Genomic DNA, 13,194 nt, shown 5'->3' with positions numbered 1-13,194 from the left:
ATATACTTCGAGAATAAATTTACTTTAGCTTTGAACTTTTGAAGTGCATTCCCTTTATGAATGTATGTTAATGACTGGAAATTGCGCACTGGACAGAGCTGCTGAGCTGACAGATGAAGCAAACTTGGAGAAGGAGTGAGTCAAGAGGAGGACCATGGGAGACTTCAAGGAGATAAATACAGGACGGGGAGGTAGCAGAGAAGGGACAGGTGTAGGTTTTCACTAAGAAAGGAGAAGTGCTAAATGCAAGGAGGAAGAAAGAAAAGAGGATGCAATTCTGCAAGCCGTACTAGAAAGGAGAAAGACAGAAAGGCTCAGGGAAACTGTGCTTAGTTCATCACAGGGGCAAGGCAGGGTGAAGAAGTGATTAGAGAAACATTTTAAGTAGACGCAGAAATGACAGATCACTTTAACAGAGGGCAGTGAATCTGTGCCATTCATTGCCCTAGGTGGCTGTGGGGGCCGAGTCATAGGGTATATTTAAAGCAGAGGTTGATAAGTTCTTCCACAATCTGCAGATGTTGGAAATCCAAGTAACACACACAACGTGCTGGAGGAACTCAGCAGCCCAGGCAGCATCTATGGAAAAGAGAAAACAGTCGACATTTTGGCCTGAGACCCTTCATAAATGAAGCATTCTGAAAGGCCAAGTGCAGGGGTTCCAAACTTTTTTATGTCATGGAACCCTACATTTAACTAGGGTCTGCAGACACCAGGTTGGGAACTGCTAGACTAATGTTCAGTCTGGTCATCACATTTTAGGAAATGGTCGGTGTGTGTGGTAGAGATAAAGTGAAATTATTCCAGGTTCAGGGAGTTCAGTTCTGTGGGTTGAATGGAGAACGATTCTGAGGGTCTCGAGTGATGAGGGTGGAGGAGTAAAAAAAAATCCAAAAAAATCCAACTCTCCTCAGTGGCTAACTGCACACCCTCCAGCACACTCATACATCAAACCACTGGTTACACGTTCACAGGGACAAGCAATAATTTTAACCTTCACAGTTTTGGGTTCAGTTTCAGCATGAACTTCCTTCTCTACTTGAATCATAGAAAGCCTGTTGACCGGATGCATCACGGCTTGGTACAGTAACCGCTCTGTCTGTGACCGCAAGAAACTTCACATCACAGAAACAAGCCTCCCCTCCATGGCCTCTGCCTACACTTCCTGCTGCCTGAGTAAAGCAGCCAGCATTGTCCAAAACCCCACACACCCCGGACACTCTCACCGCTCTCCACCCCATCAAGTCAAGTCAATTGTCATTTAACTATATACATGTATACCATCAAATGATACCATATTTCTCTGGACAAAGGTGTAAAGCACAGTAGTACACATATGTACTGTACATGCACAATAACTTAGGAAAGTAAGGATAAAATCTACAGATGAATTTTGCCTAAATAAAGTACATAAATTAATACTGTAGGCACAGAATTATTTGCCAGTGACACTTTGAAGTCACTGCTGTGCCTTCTTGTTCAGGAAGGAGATATTGAAAGAGCAAGTGTGGTCATCCATGATGTGTATTTCCATGAAATTGGTGTACTTATCTGACTCTATATCAAGGAACAATATATTTGCAGAGGGGTATTGTTCATATGCACCTTCATGAAGTCCACGATTATTTTCACATTCACATTCAGACAGAACATATAAGTCTACAGAACATTGCAAGCCATTCAGCCCACAATGTTATGCCAACCATGTAGCCTACTCTAGAAACTGCCTAGAATTTCATTACAGCTTAGCCCTCTATTTTTCTAAACTGCATGTGACTAACTAAGATCCTTTTTAAAGACCCTATTCTATCTGACTCTACCACCTTAGCTGGCAGTGCATTCCAGAATCCACCATGTTCTGTGTGTAAAACCTACCTCCGATATCCCCCACTTGTGCCTATTTCCAAACACCTTAAATCTATCTCCCCTCATGTTAGCCATGTCAGCCCTGGGAAAAGCCTGCATCTATCAACAAGATCAATGCCTCTCATCACCTTCTACACCTCTATCAGGTCACACCTCATGCTTCATTGCTCCAAGGAGAAAAGGACAAGTTCACTCAATCTATTTGTCATGATCCGGATTGGGTTCCCTTTAAATTTCCTTTGCTTGTGTTATGATCAGGACCTTTGACTCCTTGTTTCCCTTTAATTCCCTGTTGTCCCGTGTCCCTCAGGCTCGGTGATTAAAGGCAATTTACTCTCAACTGAACTGGCAGTTTTTAAGTCTCCGGCTGTCAGCCATTCGGTGTGAGAGCATTATGGACCGCTAACAAAGTCACCGAAGCCCGTGCGAGCCAAAGTCATCTTACCAAAGCCGACTAAGTTTCTTGCCGGAGCAAGCCAAGTCTCCTCCCCGAAGCAAGTGCCAGCAAGCTGCCTTCCCTCGCCAGAGCAGGTCCTTCAAAGTTAACTCGCTGGGGTGAGTCAAGAGCCCACCACTGCTTGGAGCAAACCTGTGTCCAGACAAAGAACTGTCTGTCGTCGTGTGGTCTTCTTCTCCATGTCTGGTGTCAAAAAGGGGTTTCAGCCCTGTGCCCTAGAAGGGTCCTGACCCTGTGTCAAAAACTGTCCCAACTCTGTCCGGTGTCCAAGGAGGAGCCCTGGCTCAGTGCTTCTTGTCCTCGCCTCCGCAGGGTAGGCCCAGCCATTTGTCAGGGTAGGTCCGGCCGTCTGCCAGTACCCTGTATTGGGAACTGTCTCTTTGTGGCCAAGTCCAAGTCCAGGTTTCGTGGTTCAAGGCCAAGTGCCAAGGTTCGAGTATCCAGTCCAAGCTCCAAAGTTCAAGTACCAGGTCCATGGCTGGGTCCCGAGTTCCAGGTTCCGGTTCCATGTCAAGTCTAAGTCAAAGCTTTGTGTTCTCATCCTGTGCAGGAATTCTTTGCCACACTAAACTATAGAGTCCAAGTTTTATGTATATTTAAGACAGACATTGATACATTCTTCATCATTCAGGGCCTGAAGTGATATAGGTTGAAGCCAGGAGATTGGGGCTGACAGGAAATTTGGTTTAACAATAATGAAATGATGATGCAGACTCAATGGACCAAATGACCTAATTCTGCTCCTACAACTTATGGTCTACGGTCTTATGGAATTCAAAGGATTACAAACTGCAAGACCACCCTTTGTGTCTGTGACCAGGATGCCTCACTCCCCAATAGGCTGAATATCTTTTACACCCTGGTTGATGCAGAACAAACTGTAGGGTGAGGAAGGCACCCCTCCCCCAGGGGACCAGACACTCCATCTTGCTGAAGATGCAGTGAGGAAGACCCTGGCCAGAGGTCAACCCACGCAAAGCTGTGGAGCCCAATAATAGACCAAGTTGGGTCCCAAACGACAGTACAGCCCAGATTACTGAGGTGCTGATGGATATATTCAGCATCTCTCTGGAAATGCTCATTGTCCGCTTGGTTTTAAAGGCATGATCCTTCAGTCCAGTGCCAAGGGAGGTGACTGTAAACTGTCTGAGTGACTTTTTTCCAGTGCCATTAACATCAACCATTATGAAATGCAATTGATAAAGCTTATTGACAGAGTATTGGATGTAATGTAAATTTACAGACACAAAGCAAAGTTACTGAATGAGCCTATATCTCAGTTTATGATTTGGATACCATAGAGAGAGCGCAGAGAAGATTTACAAGGATGTTGCCTGGATTTGAGACATGCCTTCCGAGAATAGAGTCACAAGTGCAGAGCAAGGGTGGACCCAAATGCAGGACACAAACAAGTTTTGTAGGGTTAACAAAATAGAGTTTATTAATAATTACAATCAACGCCAACATTTTCCCAATCACTGAGGTCAGTCTTCCTTCTGCCTCTCTTCCTTCTTGAAGAGTAGAGTAACACTTGCAATTTTCCAGTCTCTGGAACCATTCTAGAATCTAGGCATTAACATAGAAACATAGAAAACCTACAACACAATACAGGCCCTTTGGCCCACAAAGTTGTGTCGAACATGTCCCTACCTTAGAAATTACTATACTTACCTATAATCCTCTATTTTCCTAAGCTCCATGTACCTATCTAAAAGTCTCTTAAAAGATCCTATCATATCCGCCTCCACCATCGTTACCTGCAGCCTATTCCAGACACTCACCACTCTCTGAGTAAAAAACATACCCCTTACACCTCCTCTGTACCTACTCCACAGCACCTTAAACCTGTGTCCTCTTGTGGCAACCATTTCAGCCCAGTGAAAAAGCCTCTGACTATCCACACATTCTTGAGCAATCAATATTAATTCCTTCACAATCTCTTCATACACCATCTGGTCCAGGAGACTTGCCTACTTTCAGACTTTTCAGCTTCCCAAGAACCATCTCTCTAGTAAAAACTTCACACACTTCATGACCCCTGAATTAATATAATACCATCGTTTCCCTGCACTGCACTTTTCAGGAGCTGTTACACTTTATTCTGCATTCGGTTATTTTACCTCAATGTACTGTGTAAGGATTTCATCTGTATCAGCAGTTTGTAGTGTAAGCTTTATGAGACAATAATAAAGTCACTGATCACATTTCTTCCTCATTCTGATGTTTGCTCTTTGCAATAACGAAATCTCCTGACTGTGCCCGAATACTAAAATGCACTGGAAGCTGCACCATACATTCTCTGAGAATGCTCCCATTTTGCCTTCCTGATGCAGTGGGACAGCACAGTTCTAGTGTCCCTGAGAGCTGTAATTTCCCCTGACATGAAGGCAATATCACGATCCCTCAGCCATGCATGGATATGTGCAGTAACCCATGGTTTCTGAGTTGCCCTCACCCAAATGCGTTTCGTAGTGGTAACATCCTCACTACACTTCTCTATGTAGTTGGTCACGTAATCCACACTTTCCTCAATGTTAACATGGATGCCATGGGCAGCAGCCTCTCTGAACATCCTCCAGTTCATGTTTTCAAAGCATATAAAAGCTCACATTGCCTCCTCAGTCCAGCTTTTCACCACCTTTGAACTAGTTTGGCCCATTTGATCATGGCTTGTAATTAGCATAGCAGGTAAGTGATCTGAGATTCCAATATAGGGTAAGGAACTGTTTTATATTCACCTGCTATGTTAATATAAACGAAGTGTAGTGCATTTTCACCTCTGGGTGCAAAATCCACATGCTTGTGGAATTTAGGCAGGACTGTGTTTGGGCTCGCTTGGTTAAAATCACTAGCAACAATGAAAGTAGCATCAGTCTGTTTGGTTTTATCAGGAAGATGTTACAAAAGCCTGAAAGCATGCACCATCATGCTTAAGGACAGCTTCTATCCCACTGTTATCAGACGCTCAAACATACCTGTTATAGGATAAGATGGACTTACAAACTACCCTGTTGTGATCTTGCACCATCGTTTCCCTACACTGCACTTTTTCAGGAGCTGTTACACTTCATTCTGCATTCTGTTATTTTACCTCAATGTACTGTGTAATGATTTCATCTGTATCAGCAGTTTGTAGTGTAAGCTTTATGAGACAATAATAAAGTTACTGATCACATTTCTTCCTCATTCTGATGTTTGCTCTTGGCAATAATGAAATCTCCTGACTGTGCCTGAATACTAAAATGCACTGAGTTGCTGCCACAGGATTAGCTGGTCAGATATCTTCATTAAACAGCAGTGTACAGATGTACATAAGTTATTGCCACCAAATGTAGTTTACAACTAGAAAGCTGTGATCTCACAGACTCCATTCTTTACTGCGATCTCATAGACTGTATTCTTTACTGTGATCTCACAGACTCTGTTCTTTACTGTGATATCACAGTCTGTATTCTTAACTGTGATCTCAGACTGTATTCTTTACTGTGATCTCACAGACTGTATTCTTTACTGTGACCTCACAGTCTGTATTCTTTACTGCGATCTCACAGTCTGTATTCTTTACTCTGATCTCACAGACTATATTATTTACTGTGATCTCATAGACTGTATTCTTTACTGTGATCTCACAGACTGTATTCTTTACTGTGATCTCACAGTCTGTATTCTTTACTGTGATCTCACAGACTGTATTCTTTACTGCGATCTCACAGTCTGTATTCTTTACTGTGATCTCAGACTATATTCTTTACTGTGATCTCACAGACTATTCTTTACTGTGACCTAACAGTCTGTATTCTTCACTGCGATCTCACAGACTGTGTTCTTTACTGTGATCTCACAGACTGTATTCTTTACTGTGATCTCAGGGTCTGTATTCTTTACTGCGACCTCACAGTCTGTGTTCTTTACTGTGATCTCACAGACTGTATTCTTTACTGTGATCTCACAGACTGTATTCTTTACTGTGATCTCAGGGTCTGTATTCTTGACTGCGATCTCACAGTCTGTATTCTTTACTGTGATCTCAGGGTCTGTATTCTTTACTGCGACCTCACAGTCTGTGTTCTTTACTGTGATCTCACAGACTGTATTCTTTACTGTGATCTCAGGGTCTGTATTCTTGACTGCGATCTCACAGTCTGTATTCTTTACTGTGATCTCACAGTCTGTATTCTTTACTGTGATCTCAGGGTCTGTATTCTTTACTGCGACCTCACAGTCTGTATTCTTAACTGTGATCTCAGACTGTATTCTTTACTGTGATCTCACAGACTGTATTCTTTACTGTGACCTCACAGTCTGTATTCTTTACTGCGATCTCACAGTCTGTATTCTTTACTCTGATCTCACAGACTATATTATTTACTGTGATCTCACAGACTGTATTCTTTACTGTGATCTCACAGACTGTATTCTTTACTGTGATCTCAGGGTCTGTATTCTTTACTGTGATCTCATAGACTGCATTCTTTACTGTGATCTAACAGACTGTATTCTTTACTGTGATCTCACAGACTGTATTCTTTACTGTGATCTCACAGACTATATTCTTTACTGTGATCTCACAGTCTGTATTCTTTACTGTGATCTCACAGACTGTATTCTTTACTGCGATCTCACAGACTGTATTCTTTACTGCGATCTCACAGTCTGTATTCTTTACTGTGATCTCAGACTATATTCTTTACTGTGATCTCACAGACTATTCTTTACTGTGACCTAACAGTCTGTATTCTTCACTGCGATCTCACAGACTGTGTTCTTTACTATGATCTCACAGACTGTATTCTTTACTGTGATCTCAGGGTCTGTATTCTTTACTGCGACCTCACAGTCTGTGTTCTTTACTGTGATCTCACAGACTGTATTCTTTACTGTGATCTCAGGGTCTGTATTCTTTACTGCGACCTCACAGTCTGTGTTCTTTACTGTGATCTCACAGACTGTATTCTTTACTGTGATCTCACAGACTGTATTCTTTACTGTGATCTCAGGGTCTGTATTCTTTACTGCGATCTCACAGTCTGTATTCTTTACTGTGATCTCAGGGTCTGTATTCTTTACTGCGACCTCACAGTCTGTGTTCTTTACTGTGATCTCACAGACTGTATTCTTTACTGTGATCTCAGGGTCTGTATTCTTGACTGCGATCTCACAGTCTGTATTCTTTACTGCGATCTCACAGTCTGTATTCTTTACTGCGATCTCATAGACTGTATTCTTTACTGTGATCTAACAGACTGTATTCTTTACTGTGATCTCACAGACTGTATTCTTTACTGTGATCTCAGAGTCTGTATTCTTTACTGCGACCTCACAGTCTGTGTTCTTTACTGTGATCTCACAGACTGTATTCTTTACTGTGATCTCACAGACTGTATTCTTTACTGTGATCTCAGGGTCTGTATTCTTTACTGCGATCTCATAGACTGTATTCTTTACTGTGATCTAACAGACTGTATTCTTTACTGTGATCTCACAGACTGTATTCTTTACTGTGACCTCACAGACTGTATTCTTTACTGTGACCTCACAGACTGTGTTCTTTACTGTGACCTCACAAACTGTATTCCTTACTGTGATCTCACAAACTGTATTCCTTATTGTGATGTCACAGACTATTCTTTACTGTGATCTCACAAACTTTATTCCTTACTGTGATCTCACAAACTGTATTCCTTACTGTGATGTCACAGACTGTATTCCTTACTGTGATGTCACAGACTATATTCTTTACTGCGATCTCACAGTCTGTATTCTTTACTGTGATCTCACAGACTGTATTCTTTACTGTGATCTCACAGACTGTATTCTTTACTGTGATCTCACAGACTGTATTCTTTACTGTGACCTCACAGACTGTATTCTTTACTCTGTGGTCAAGCATTCTAAAAGCTGGACACACTGTTTCAGATTTGGACAAAGTACGAAAGTTAGCAAGTCCCAGTCAACCCTTACAAAATTCTAATGGAACACATCACAGCTTGGAACGGCATCTTCTCAGCCCATGAACAGAAGAATCTGCTGACAGTTGTTGACAGGGCTCAGGACATCACTTAAACTATTTTCCCCTTGGTAAAGCACCCAGCATAATAAAGGTCCCCACCCTCAATTGACATTCTCTCTTATACCCCATTCCATCAGGCAGTGTCTGAAGTAGGTATCACCAGGTTCAAGATCATCTTCTATCTCACTGTTATAAGATGGTTTTATTGTTCCCCGGTACAATAGGTTGGACTCGTGACATCACAATCTACCTCATTATGATGTTGCACTTTATCGTTCACCTGCACTACATTTTCTCAGTAACGGTTACACTTTATTCTGAATTGTTATGGTTTTACCTTGTTCTACCTCAATGCATTGTGTAAGAAATTAACCTTTTTAGCAAGCATTTTACTGTATCTCGGCACATGTGACAATAGTAAACCAATACCAATACACGAGGATCCCATTCTATTCTCCCACTTTCCCAACGACTACCCCCACCCTCAGATTCTACCGCTCACACACACTCTGTCCAATCCCAATTGCAACTCCAAATGAACCGAACAGTCCATTTATTATTTATTTACATTATTCCCATTCATTTTAAATCAAGTATTTTATATTTGTTCATTAAGCTATGTTTAAATGTTTCTTTAAACTTGTTAAGTGTGGTGCATGTTTTTAAATTCTCACAACAACTGTTCCATAGATTCACCCCTCTGACTGACATGCAATGATTTTTACATTTGTTCTTATTCTTTGTTTTTGAAATATCCATGTTCCTCTCAAATCATGTTGACTTTCTCTCATTTTAAACAATCCTTGGATACTTTGTGGTAACTGCCCATTTTTTACTTTAAACATTATTTTAAAATCTATGAAACCTCTGTATTTTAATTAAATAAATAGTGGATTGTTGGCTCATAATAACTTCTCTTATTAACAATTCATATGGCTTTCTTTTAGAGTAGAAAAATCTAATTTGTATTTGTTTTGTATGTATTTCCCCATACCTTTACACATTAAGTCATATATGGAACTGTAAGTGAACAGTACAAGGGGTGATTGATAAGTTTGTGGCCTCAAGTAGAAGGAGATGAGTTATTAACTTCAAGCTTTCTGCATAATCACTCAAAGAGTTGACCTGCATGTGCATGTATCGGCAGCTGTATAACTCATCTCCTTCTACCATTCTGGAGGTCCAAGATCTGTATTCCTCATGACTGCTGGACTAAGTGTGTAAATGTAGGAGCGGAGTATGTTGAAAAATAAATGTGCTGGGTTTTCTAAAATTGACTCCTTCTACCTTGGGCCACAAGCTTATCAATCACCCCTCGTATAATGTATACAGATTCCTGATTTAAGAAATCTTGCGCTATGTATGGTATTCCAATAGATTTTGACATTTTTGCTTTAACATATGTGGTTTCCAGCTTAATTTATTATCTGTTACCACTCCTAAAAGTTTTGTTTCAGATACCTTATCAATTTCAACATCATTTATTCTGTTTACTCTATGAGTTTGGTACACTGTTTCCAAATATTATGAATTTAGTCTTACTAGATTCTGTGATAATTTGTTAGTAGCAAACCATTTCTTTATAATTTTTAGTTCTTTCTCCACTGTCTCCGAAAGTTGTTTCAGATGTTCCCCACTACAAAATATAGTTGTATCATCAGCCAAATAATATACGTTTTAATGTCTGAGAAACCATACATTTATCATTTATATACAAAATAAACAGCAATGGACTGAGCATGAACCTTGTGGAACCCCACAAGTTATCCTCAGAAAATTTGAATTCGAGTTGTTTATATGTACATACTAATACCTGTCTTCCAAATAACTACTTAACCAGTCGTGCGCCACCCCTCTAATACCATATCTTTCTAATTTTGTTAATAATAATTTATGGTCAATGGGGGAGTAGATAGCATGTGAGTACTCAGGGTGAATGGGGTGGTCGGGTCCAGAGGAAGATTGGCTTTATCTGTGACATATACATTGAAACAAGCTCCGAGACACAGGTGTTGAGACAGGAGCATTAACAATACTTAAAAGACACTTGGACAGGTACATGGAAAGGAAAGGTCTGGAGGGATGGGGCTGGCTTAGATGCAAATCTCGGTCAGCATGGACCAGATGGGCCAAAGGGCCTGTCTCCAGGCTTTGTGATTCTGTGGCACTTGGACAGATAGGAGATACTTAGAGGTGTAAGAGCCAAACATGGGCAAATGGGACTAGACAGATGAGGATCGTGGTCAGCATGGACCAGATGGGCCAAAGGGCCTGCTTCTGTTCTGTAGGGCTCTATGAAATTGGACAGATGCACAGATCGATGGGACCAAATGCGCGGCATCTGTTTCCTTAAGAATCAGGAGCAGTATTAGGCCATTCAGCCCATTGAGTCTATTCTGCCTTACCCAGCTCAACATCTGTGACCTCTGGAAGGTGTGGGAGAGGGAATTTCTCCCTGATTTTTTGAGTGAGGGATGCGTCTGGTGGGGGAGGGTGCCCAGGGAGCAGGTTGGGCAGATCCTACATTCAGAGCAGCAGAGAAGTGGCAAGGATAGAGAGACTGAGGAGAGCAGCGGCCCCACCAGAAGCAGTGGAGGGCCCGGCCCGACTCGGGGCCTCGATGAAGCAGCTGCCCACATTACCAGAGGTGTCCACCCCGAGCAGGGTGATGGAGGGGTGACAGCAGGTGGAGTTGTACTTCGCCAGTGTTAGCCGGAACTCACCTTTCTGCTCCTGCTCGGTGGTCAGGTTCCCTTTGCCTTGGCGAGCCCGGACACTGGCCCAGTCAGTGCCTCGCTCAGAGAACTCAGCGTGGAGAATCCAGGTCTGCTCGGCGCAGCCCACCTCATGCTCCTTCTTCGCAGGGCAGTGGCCGGTCAGTGCGGTGGTCCGGCAGGTAGGAGGGTCCGTGTCCACATTCTATGGGTGTAGAGTCAGGATTAGTAAGGGAACGTGGGGTGCGTTCAGTGGGCACATGGCACATGTCACTACGTATCACGTAGTGCGCTCTCCTCACCACCACTCCCAAAACGTTCCTCCCCAACGCCACTCCCAAAACGTTCCTCCCCAACGCCACTCCCAAAACGTTCCTCCCCAACACCACTCCCAAAACGTTCCTCCTCACCACCACTCCCAAAACGTTCCTCCCCAACGCCACTCCCAAAACGTTCCTCCCCAACGCCATTCCCAAAATGTTCCTCCTCACCACCAATCCCAAAACGTTCCTCCCCAACACCCCTCCCAAAACGTTCCTCCCCAACACCACTCCCAAAACGTTCCTCCTCACCACCACTCCCAAAACGTTCCTCCCCAACACCCCTCCCAAAACGTTCCTCCCAACACCACTCCCAAAATGTTCCTCCTCACCACCAATCCCAAAACGTTCCTCCCCAATGCCATTCCCAAAATGTTCCTCCTCACCACCAATCCCAAAACGTTCCTCCCCAACACCCCTCCCAAAACGTTCCTCCCAACACCACTCCCAAAACGTTCCTCCCCAACACCCCTCCCAAAATGTTCCTCCTCACCACCACTCCCAAAATGTTCCTCCTCACCACCACTCCCAAAACGTTCCTCCCCAACACCACTCCCAAAACGTTCCTCCCCAACACCCCTCCCAAAACGTTCCTCCCAACACCACTCCCAAAACGTTCCTCCCCAACACCAGTCCCAAAACGTTCCTCCCAACACCATTCCCAAAACGTTCCTCCCCAACACCAGTCCCAAAACGTTCCTCCCCAACACCACTCCCAAAACATTCCTCCCCAATGCCACTCCTGAGGAGCAGAGATCTCTCCTCACTGACATCCCTGGTGAAAAGGTTGACATGGATGGAGAGATGGAGTGATAGTGAGAGAAGGAATGAGAGCAGGGGATGGAGAGAATGCAACAGGAAAACAGAAAGGGAGAGAGAGAGAAAAGAGTGGGAGAGAAGAAGGGTGCAGAGGGAGAGAATGGGGTTGAAAATGGGAGAGGATGAGGAAGAGAGGGAGAGAAAGAGAAGGGGAGAGGAAGAGAAAGGGAGAGAGGGACAAATAGAGAGGAAAGGAGAGAGAAACAGGGACAGGGACAGATGGAGGGAAGGAGAGAGGGAGAGTAGAGAGGGGGAACAAGGCCACAATAAGGAGAGAGGGAATGGGTGGAACGAGGAAGGGTAAAATGGGAAAAAAAGATCAAGAATAGGAGACAATGAAAGGGAAAGATGAAGAGGGATACAAAGAGTGTGAGAAGATGTCCCCGCAACTGGGGGAGCTCCCCATGTCTGGAGGACCACTCTGCGTCTGGGGCATGTCCCTGTGTCTGGGTATCTCCCCATGTCTGGGGAACCTCCCTGTGTCAGGAAGACATTGCTCCTGTGCTCAGACCCCTGGCGTGTTTGGTGTCAGCACCTTCATTTACATCCCTCAATCCCCCCACTGGTGGGACGAGGGTACTGGTGCTGCAGAAATCCCTTCACCCTGGGACGTACCCGCTCTGTGATCGCCAGTTAGAGGACGGCGTAGGTGAAGTCGTTGTCGGACTTGGCCTCGAGTGTCACTGTGACCAGGGTTCCTGCTTCCACGTCGGTGGGGTGGGGGTAGTCAGGTTACCCTCCGCAGACTCGTTCTTTCCTACGTACAGTCTACAGGGGAATGAAACATGGAAAACCTACAGCACAATACAGTCCCTTCGGCCCACAAAGTTGTGCTGAACATGTCCTGACCTTAGAAATTACTAGGCTTACTCATTGCCTTCTATTTTACTAAGCTCCATGTACCTATCTAAAAGGCTCTTAAAAGACCCTATCGTATCTGCCTCCACCAACTTTGCCGGAAGCCCACTCTCTGAGTAAAAAACTTACCCCGACATCTCCCCTGTACCT

Source organism: Hypanus sabinus, chromosome 1, assembly GCF_030144855.1.
Source record: "Hypanus sabinus isolate sHypSab1 chromosome 1, sHypSab1.hap1, whole genome shotgun sequence".
NCBI lineage: Eukaryota > Metazoa > Chordata > Chondrichthyes > Myliobatiformes > Dasyatidae > Hypanus > Hypanus sabinus.
Note: the sequence above shows the minus strand (reverse complement) of the source record.